At 40.9% G+C, this 9817-nt stretch overlaps 1 protein-coding gene and 1 long non-coding RNA gene across 4 annotated transcripts in view; one reads left to right on the top strand and one right to left on the bottom strand.

Moving 5' to 3' along the window:
• Window positions 1-1818: 1818 nt before the first annotated feature.
• Window positions 1819-9817, top strand: part of LOC127493552 (uncharacterized) — a 39720-nt gene continuing 31721 nt past the window's right edge. For all 3 annotated transcript variants that reach the window (XR_011390319.1, XR_011390318.1, XR_011390320.1), the window contains exons 1-2: window positions 1819-2179; window positions 7930-9817. The exon at window positions 7930-9817 is cut by the window's right edge. This is a non-coding gene — a long non-coding RNA (uncharacterized lncRNA). The remainder of the gene's footprint in view (window positions 2180-7929) is intronic.
• The window catches only part of DPT (dermatopontin), a 32973-nt gene continuing 31930 nt past the window's right edge, over window positions 8775-9817 (bottom strand). The window contains exon 4 of the mRNA XM_002715598.5: window positions 8775-9817. This exon is cut by the window's right edge and continues 98 nt beyond it. The gene's annotated coding sequence lies outside the window, so the exon portion shown is untranslated.

The following is a 9817-nucleotide window of genomic DNA, read 5'->3' as shown; positions in this document are numbered from 1 at the left end:
CCTTGGACTAGTGAGATGGCAATGGTACATGCCACCTTGATGGGATTGAATTGGAATCCCCTGGCACATTTCTAACTCCACCATTTGGGGCAAGTCAGCTTGAGCATGTCCCAAATTGTACATCTCCTCCCTCTCTTATTCCCACTCTTCTCAGTTAAAGTTAAACACCTAAGAATAATTGTGTGTTAATTCAGTTCACAGTTGATCATACTGATAGGTCTAAGAGTCAAAGGGATCAAATAAACAAGACTAGTGTCTGCAAATACTAACTGATAGAAAAAAAAAGGGAGAGAACTATCCAACATGGGAAGCGGGATACATAGAGTGGGAATGTGAGAGGGAGGAGGAAGAAGGGTTGGAGTTTGGGTGGGAGGAAGAGTGGGGGTGGGTATCACTATGTTCCTAAATCTGTATATATGAAATACATGAAACTTGTATAATTTAAAAAACAAATGCCCCACACTTTGAAATCCATACATGTAATATCTACTCAAAAGTTCATGGAAATTATATTATGAAAATACTACACATTGATTTCAATTTTTTACATAAAAATAAGCTGATATTTTAATTATATTTTCAATGAACTTTTCAAGTACTATTGTATTTACTGATTGATATCCCAGGAAGTCTCTTTCAGGAGTTGAGGACACAGTAATAAGCCATGTATAACAGAGAAGGACTGACTAGCCCCAAAAGTTTCAAATGAGCTGTGCAGTTAAGTTGCTTTGGTGCTAATACTAGTAGAGACCTACGTGGTGTGAGAAAAGATAACATTAGCTGTCCACAGCACAGACTATGGAAGCAGCATAGCACAGTCTACACTGGAATCTCAGGCTAGGATAGAATATACTGGAATATTCATGTTTTAGACTCATTCAGGTCTGAGTATGGATTCTATTCCAATGTGTAGGATGTAAATTCCAGAGAAAGTAATCAATCTCTCTGAGTCTCAGTTTTCTCATTTGTAAATGCACTACAAATATTTGAATTATATATATATATATATATATATATATATATATAAATATATATGGGCTTAGGAAAGGGTCTGGATCTGAGTATGTATAAAATCATCTGAATTGTTTTTATCCTCATTCCCTGTTTTATATAAATAGAGAGAGAGAGCTTTGATAACATCCCCACATGCTTCAACTAATATACAGAGTATCCTGGGGTTTAATCAACAGAAAGGAACAGGGTGTTTATTGAATATGCAGGTTGTCTAGGCAGAAACAGCACACAGCAAAGAGAGAGCGAGAGCGAGAGAGAGAGAGAGAGAGAGAGAGAGAAACGAACCATGGGAGAATCAAAGACCTGGATCCTTAGAAGATGGAAACCTGCTTTGAATTCATTGAGGCCAGTATGGGCCCAAGCTGCACATATCAGAGTCCACTGAGTACCAACAATATACTAGGTACTGCGTTGAAGATGCAGTGATGAACCTTGGGTGCTAAGGGAGGACTGACTAGCCCCAAGGCCATTAAAGGAGCTTTAATAGTAAGTCCATTTGATATTTATGCTGGTTAATGGCCAAAGGGACAGGCCTCCTGTGGAAGGACCTCAATGTAGCCACTCCTATAAATTTGCTTGCCTTTCCACTTGTCTTTTAGTAAGTGAGCTCTTACATTGCTTAATAGAGCTGGACTACATTTTTTCACTTGCTTTTATTAGGTGTCTAAATTTCTCTACTGGGAATTAAAGCAAATGAAAAGTAATTTATGTGTCTAGAATCTATTATGACTACTAAACTCCAGTGATCAATTTAGTTTATGATGCAGGCAACCTGCACATTCTAAGATAATGATGAAAAAGAACATCATGAGATGAGGTGAACTAGAGCTTTGATAACATCCCCACATGCTTCAACTAATAGACAGAGTATCCTGGGGTTTAATCAACAGAAAGGAACAGTGGTGTTTATTGAATATGCAGGTTGTCTAGGCAGAAACAGCACGCAGCAAAGGTAAAGAAGATAGTGACTTTGTGTGCGGAGCTGAAACAGTTGTATAAGCTGAAGGATCAAGCAAAGGCAATTATTGTCTCAGTTGTTAGAGTTACTCTGCTATTTGGGTTACATTTATGTTGTGGGATTGAGGGTTTGTTATTTAGGAACCATTTTAGAAGGCAGACAATGACATAACTTCAGGAAGTACTGAATCTAGGACTTTAAAGTTGGGTAAGTCTATATGAATATGAAAAAGTAGAGGAGAAACATAATGGTTTTTAGACCCTTCATCTAACTTTGTAGACCTCCAATAACTTTTCCAGACTAACATGCAATGCCTTCTCTCTCTCCAAGGACAATGTTTAAAATATTGGAATAAGAATTTGAATCTTATTTTTCCTGGGCAAGTTGCCTACTATTTCAGAAGTCTTTAACCCCATCTGTAAAATGGGAGTAAGCACCCCTGTCTGGAGTTACAACAAGAAGTAAACAGGGAGACCTTTCAGGGCGTGGAGGGCTAGAGTCTGTGATTATTTTTCTCCCTTGCTCCTTTTGGCTCACGAAAGCACAACACTGGGACCTGGCAGAGTAATTCACCAAGCTAACAACACACAGTCTTGAATTCTGGAGCTTTCTCTGTCACTTGCTCTCCGAGTGTCCTGAGCAAGTCTTCTCCCTCACTGGGCTGCAGCCTGTGCCCTTTCCTTGTGCTCACTTCCGTAGCTCTGCTCAGGCAGTCTCTGATGCATGCACAGCTCTTCTTTTCTCCAGCTCATTTTGACCCCACTTACCCTCTGAAATAATAACACGAGGTTTTCTGTGTGCATCACTTACCGTGTGAGCAATTGTAAGCAGTCTTCTTTTATTCCTTACCTTTCCAAACATCCAGTCTTTCTCTCCCTAACTAGAACAAGAAAATACTTCTGAGAAAAAGTGTGGGTTTTATGTCTCTTGGTTTCCTTTAGTTTGTCTCAGGAACAAAATAGGTGATTAATAACACCTTATTGAGGCAATAGTCAACATTAAGTATACAAAAACAGAGCCATGTGAGTTTAGCAATGCAGAACAAGCAATGGTACCATTCTGGCAAGAACTGAATCTGGTCTTCCTGTCCAACCCAATCTACTTATTCACTATTTTTCTTTTTTTCCTGCCTCTTCTGCAGAGGCCTGTGAATTTTCTGAAAACTTACCAATGTGTGGGGAGAATTAAGAGCCTAGCTTCAGTGTGAATTTTTGTAGCATGATGTCCTTGTCCAGCTCAAACTGCAGTTTCATACCATGAGAGATTTTAAATTACCTTCTTCTGGAATCCTATGGGCAGAACTAACCTGCATATCTTGTACCATTGAAGTAGGGCACAGGGAGGTGTGTGACTCACAGCATGTTTGACTTCCAAGAACATCTTTCCATGGGGGTAATGGCTAATGAGCTCACTTCTGAGCCTGCCAACAAAGCTACCCTCAGAGACAAATATTAACAGATGGATTAATGTGGTTCCTGTACAAGGATGACATCCACATCCATGAAACACAGAAATGTGTTATGGAAATGAAGTTGGGTATGGAAAGACATGTGGTTTTGAGCCAGAGACCCCACAGCCAGCCCACACTTTTAGCCAAGCTGCTTCACATGGAAGAACCTTAATTTTTTGAAGAATGAAATAGAGAAAATAATATCCACCTTTGACACTGTTAGCAGGATAAATAAATCTATGTATGATGCCTACCTTGAATAGTGTTGGGCACAGCTGTATACACTCAATAATGGCAGCTGTGATTATTAACTTGGGTGTATCCTCTAAGTGAGAAAGTCCTTCCTGTTCTCCATGAACAGAAATCCTCTTCATCTGTCTATTACCAACTTGACATCAGCTCTGGAAGACCCCTCTCTGGATTTTCTGGGTTTCATCCTCTAGGCTCCCATTGAATGTTGTTCATGCTTCCATTGTATCATATTTCCATTTGATTTACTTTGGAGGTTTTCTTCCTTGCATGTCATCTATTTTACCAGTCTGCTTCCCTTTGTCCTTTGGCTGTTCTGTCCACCAGTCCATTGAGGGTTCATTCCACAAGCTTCATCTCTTGTCCACTGAGTGTCTAGTACTGTGCTAGCTACTCAGGTGCTGTTTTGAATATAGTTCACTCTGCATACAAACACCAACATTGGCATTCACTAGGGAGGTGACATATAATTTCTTTTCTTTTCTTTTCTTTTTTTTTTTTTTTTGACAGAGTTAGACAGTGAGAGAGAGAGAGAGAGAGACAGAGAGAAAGGTCTTCCTTCCGTTGGTTCCCTCCCCTAATGGCCGCTATGGCCGGTGGGCTCCGATCCAAAGCCAGGAGCCAGGTACTTCCTCCTGGTCTCCCATGTAGGTGCAGGGACCCAAGCACTTGGGCCATCCTCCACTGCCCTCTTGGGCCACAGCAGAGAGCTGGACTGGAAGAGGAGCAATTGAGACAGAATCTGGTGCCCCGACCAGGACTAGAACCTGGGGTGCCAGCACCAAAGGGAGAGGATTAGCCTAGTGAGCTGCGGCGCCGGCCAACATATAATTTCTGAATGTGCGATTGACGATTGTGACTGAATGTTGTGCTTTACATCTTATCCATCATTAGTGAACAGCTCTTAAAAAGATGGAATTAATGATGATCCAGTGGTGCTAGAGAAAGAGAGAGATGGCCTGAACCTCCATCAAAAGCACAGCACCCTGATACCTTGCCTTCTAACAGAACTTCCTAATTTTCAAAGTGCTTTACACTTATTTCTTATTTCTTTCATTTATTATAATTTAGACCTCTGATAGATCTTCCTCCCCAAAATTGGAAACCAACTAGAAATCCATTTTAATTTTAGAACATATAGTTTGGGTGTCTACTATGAATAAACCATTTTGCTAGGCATGAGATATCTACCAATAAATAAGAAAGATAGGAGTCCTGCCCTCAGGAAAATGAAAATGAAGACATAGGCTGCTGGAATTAAGGAAAGATCCCAGCCTTAGGAGGTACAGCTATGCTTGGCTCTGATATAGGTCTAAAGTGAGGGGAGGAGGGAAGAAGGGGGATTTGAGCCACCGCATTAAGTGTTTGTTTCTCATTGGCCATATGGCAGGGGAACATCTGTTCCACTGTCTCTGGAGATGGTGAGAGATGCTGGAAAGAGCAGGTAGTTCTGCATATTAAATTATGACCCACTAGGCAGCCAGTTAGATGAAAGGGTCTGGTTTTATAATCTCATTCTTTCCATGAAATAACCATATGGTCACCTTACAGCTGGAACATCATCCTAAAGCTGAACTGTTTGGCAACCACAGTGACTTATTTTTATCCACAAGATTAAAATTGCTTTTCTTAGTTGATTATAAACATAATGAATGACAATTGCTTTTACAAATTGGGGAAGGTAGAAAAGTATAAAAAGCAAAGAAATGAGCAGTCATACTACTTTTGCAATATTCTAGTCACCATTTTTCACTGATGCAGACATTTCTTCATTTACATCGATAACTGATTTCCTTGTGAGTGGACAGGCCTGCATTGGAGTGAGGAAAAGGGGGCGGTCACAGAATGGGAAATTCAGGTCCTTAGCAAGGCACTGTGGCGTCCAATAAATAGGTTTCAAACTTAATAGGAAGTTTTGTTTGTTTTCAGTTTTTAGGGATATCACAATCTGTGAAAAGTTGCAAGTCCCATCAAAATTTGAGCTATGTTTGAATATCTTATTATTATCCCTTAGAGCAACTTTTGAGGTAGGTATGCTTTCTTATCCTGCTTCACAAAGGAGTAAATTGAATAACAGACGCAACAAGTTAATGGGTAAGGGATCACACTCTCCTGCAGGCCCAGATGCCACTTTGAAAGGGTTCTCATTGCCTGGTCTCACTGACTCTGGATCCAGTATGATAAAAAAGTTCAGGTGCCACTCCTTAACAAGGGGGTTTAATTAAGCAGAAATAAATGGAATTGATTTGGTTAAATTTGATTAAGACTGTACAAGGAGAGTAGACACATAATGCCACATGATGTCTGCTCTCATGGCCATCAGAACACTCACCAATGTTTGTACATGGACTGAACTAGGACATGTTCTCTCTGATCCACAGGACAAGGGAAACATCTCAGCTTGGTTCTAGATAGGAGATCCTCTGGAGAGAGAGAAAAATATGTGTTTTCATGGTGAAATCACTTGGAAGATGAAGTTTTTGAAGTTTGAAGGCTCTTTTCTGAGTTTATATATTTGCTAATGATTATATATTTGCTGGTGATTCTGAAAGAATTAAATTCTTTCTTCTGAAAGAATTAAAAATGTTGAATTTATATATTATTTAAAACAGTTAATTATAGAGCAATATGAGTGGATGAATAGCTGGGTTGGAGAGAGAACTTCCTCAGGCCATGGTATTGCATGTGTGTACATGTGTGTCTATGTGTGCACATGATAAATCTCCCATTTTAGATTTCTAGGGCCAGGAGGTCCCAGATTAAGTTTAAGTTCCAGATAAACATAACAAATTATCATTGATAGGCACAAACAGAATGCCTCGTGGTGTCGATGTGAACTACTAACCCTTCTTTAAGACTTTATGGCTACATGTTGGGCTACCCAGACCTCCTTGATGAGGCCAATATTTCCTGGGGAAATTTCCTTAAGTCTGAATGTTATTTATGCATATCATCATATTGTTTCCATTGCCTGAAAAATCCCACTCTGATTCCTCATCACCTTCTATTGAAATGCCGCTGGATGCTGACTTGGCAAAGTGTACTGTAATGGTTCATTTGCTTGCCTCACTCCTTTGGTTTAAAATCCTCTGGAAATCAGGAACCATGCCTAGTACCATGGTTGAGATATCTAATAAGCATTTAATAATTTATTGATTCAGTGATGAACAAATGAAGAAATGAATGAGAGGGAGCCAAACTTAAGTCATACCTATTTTATGAAATTGTTCTATCATTTTCCTACTCTAACATCCAACTCACCCAAGGAACTTTATTTCCAATGTATTATAATACTACTAACCTTCTCCCTTTTTACTACAGATGTTGGGGACTTAGTACATGTAAGACATTAAGTGATCTCATTTAATTCTTATAATAATACAAGATATAGGCATTATTACTCTCTAAAATAGAATCAGGAAAGGTAGGTGACTTGGTCAAGGTCATGAAATTGTGAAGTGATAGAGGCAGGATTTCTCCCCAGGCAACTGAGCCCATCACCCACAGTCTACTCATTGCAGTAGACTACTTGTCGTGAAGCTGAGCATAGCCTGGACTTCTTAAGGAAATTTACCTACACTCAGCTTCACTTTCTGTTTTCTTGTCTTGCCATTAGACTATAGGCCCTGTGAGGGAGAAATTGTGTCTCTCATTTCGTTTCGTGTGGCCACCATCCTGTGAGGTTGTTGGGAAAGTGATTCTTCTCTGTACGGCATAGATGAGGAAATGATGGCTTGGGGATTAGTCTAACATCACACAAACACCTTCTGCCAGAGCCAGGGATAGGACCTAGTTCTTCAATTACAATGCCAGCTTTCTTCCCTGGAAGAAAATGCCTTAGCAAACTCCTTTATAAACAATTCAGGGAAGATAGTAGAATTCATGTAACTCTAGAATTCCAAAAATAAAAAATCACAGCAATTACCCAAATAAATGTCTTATCCTACTTAGAAAGTAGATCTAGAAAGTAGAAGTGACTTGGTCAAGGCTCTGCAGCAAGGTAGAAAGAGTAGGGTGCAAAAGAACTTTCACTAGAAGAGCTGGGTTTGACTCTTTTTTTCTGACACTTAATTTTTGATGATTGACCTTTGATATAAAGTAAAAACTATTCATATCAAAGAGGTCCAAGTTAACAGTGTCTTTCCTGTCTTTGCTTGGCCTATAAAGCAAATAATAAAATCTCTATTTTCTCCATCTGGTACAGAACCTTCTAATTGGGTTGCTTTACCATTTCTCCCCTGACTTGTGTTCTTTTGAGGTGTTCTGGCCAGCTCCCCCCAGCTAACAGGCCTCTCCACCCCATCTTCTCACCAGTCTTCTGTTTGCATCATGGATGCCAGGTCAGTCAATCGGGATTGCTTGTCTCCCTTCCAGCTGTGCCCCACAAACCCAGAGGAGGTCATTTCCTGGTTCCTGTCCTGAACCGGCACTGCAACTGCTAAAATATTAATGGTTCCCTTTGTGAAATATAATGCTGGGAAGCTTCTTAGTGTAAATCTAAATTGCCAGAGAGGCAGAAACAAAGCAACGGGGTAAATAAAGCAACACCACAATATGAAAAAAGGGCTTTAAAATGAAGAGGAAGAGGACACCCTGCACTCTGCCTTCTCCCCACACACTGCTGGCATTTTGCAGTGGGAAATACAGTCACTCAGGGCTGAGACTTGCCATCTCGGACCTCCTAGAAGGGTTGTGTAACACTGTAAGGACCCTGTGTGTTTGCCTGGTTGTCTCCTCTTCTTGTTTCACTGGAGAGAGGATGTGGGAAAGTCAGTGCTAATCAGAAAGGAAAAGGCAAACTGTAGATAAAGGGAATAGGGCTTTCTTATAGTTAAGAATGCATGTGACACTGGGCTGAGGAGGACTGAAAACACCGACAAAGAAATGTGTTTTCATGCTTTAGCCAATCCTTAAAGTAAAGCACTGATCAGTTAATGTTTGCATTATCTGATCGCCCAGGCACATTTCGTCATTGTCATCATTGCATTTCTGGTGTCTTGCCTGTTGCAGAGCTCAAATCACAACACCAAGCCCTATTTTTAGAATGGATGGATTAATGGTCTGGAAGGGTAGGGGTAGAGGGAAAAAAACTGAGCCATAAAGTTTGCAGCATAGTAAATGATAATACTTTTATTCATTTTATGCGCAAGAGAGTACAAAAGGCTGGGGACAAAGACATCACAAGAGGAAGAAAGACGGTACTATCATTGTAGAAGACACCCGTGAGCCACACATAGGCAGATGCCCAGGGCAGTCTTTCCAGGCGAGTTTGCCGGTAGCTCTCCATTTCTGCAGGGCATATGCAGACTTCACAAGAATCCTGGGGCTGCCTTTAGGTGCCAGTGACTCAAATTCCTTTTTCCATTTCCAAACTCAACCTGGCCACTCTCAAGCAACACCGGTCCCCTGCCAGTTCCCAATCTGAATCCCATTCTCAGACATTTTTTTTTCTTCTTTGTTCCTATCTTACTTGAAACTGATTCTAACAGGTGCCCCTGGCCCCTGCAATCTTTTCATTCCTGGATATGCCAACATTTATCTTCTGATTAGGAAGTTCTTCTAAATCTTTCTACTCTGTCCCAAAACTTTCTTCTCCTCATTTCACCCCCCCCCCCAATCCCCTCACTGCTGGAGCTCAGAGCTCTGTACTTGGACTTCTTAGCATGCCTGGCTCATGTGGAGGGGACAGCAGAAGCTTGTGTGCCCTAAGGGCAGAAGCCCTACCTTTGGTGAGGACCCAGGGTGACATTCAAACAGATGTGAATACAGAGAATCTTCATTGCTCCCTTCCTCAAGCTCTACCCCCACTATGCATTATCTGAATGTGCAGCCCATTTTGTTGTAAAAGCCATAGCCAGGCTGTGGCAGGTGTTCCAGGAGGCAGGCTATGTACATGCATGCTGTATATGTGGTGTACAAGGAAGCCATCACTGGTTACAGAGAATGGCAGCTTATGAATTGTGTTGAAAGTGGAAAACATGGTTTAATTGTGGATTTAATTATAATTGTGATACTAGGCAGAAAGTCCCAGGGAGCTGGCACTGTGGCCACCAGCTCAGGGAGAAGAAAAGAGAGGAGAAGAAATAGCTACAGGAGATCCAACAGATGTGAACACATGTGGGCACCCCTGGGACTCCTGGCCCCTT

Source organism: Oryctolagus cuniculus, chromosome 7 (assembly GCF_964237555.1).
Source record: "Oryctolagus cuniculus chromosome 7, mOryCun1.1, whole genome shotgun sequence".
In the NCBI taxonomy this organism is placed as follows: domain Eukaryota; kingdom Metazoa; phylum Chordata; class Mammalia; order Lagomorpha; family Leporidae; genus Oryctolagus; species Oryctolagus cuniculus.
Note: the sequence above shows the minus strand (reverse complement) of the source record. Positions and strands in the feature narration are given on the sequence as shown.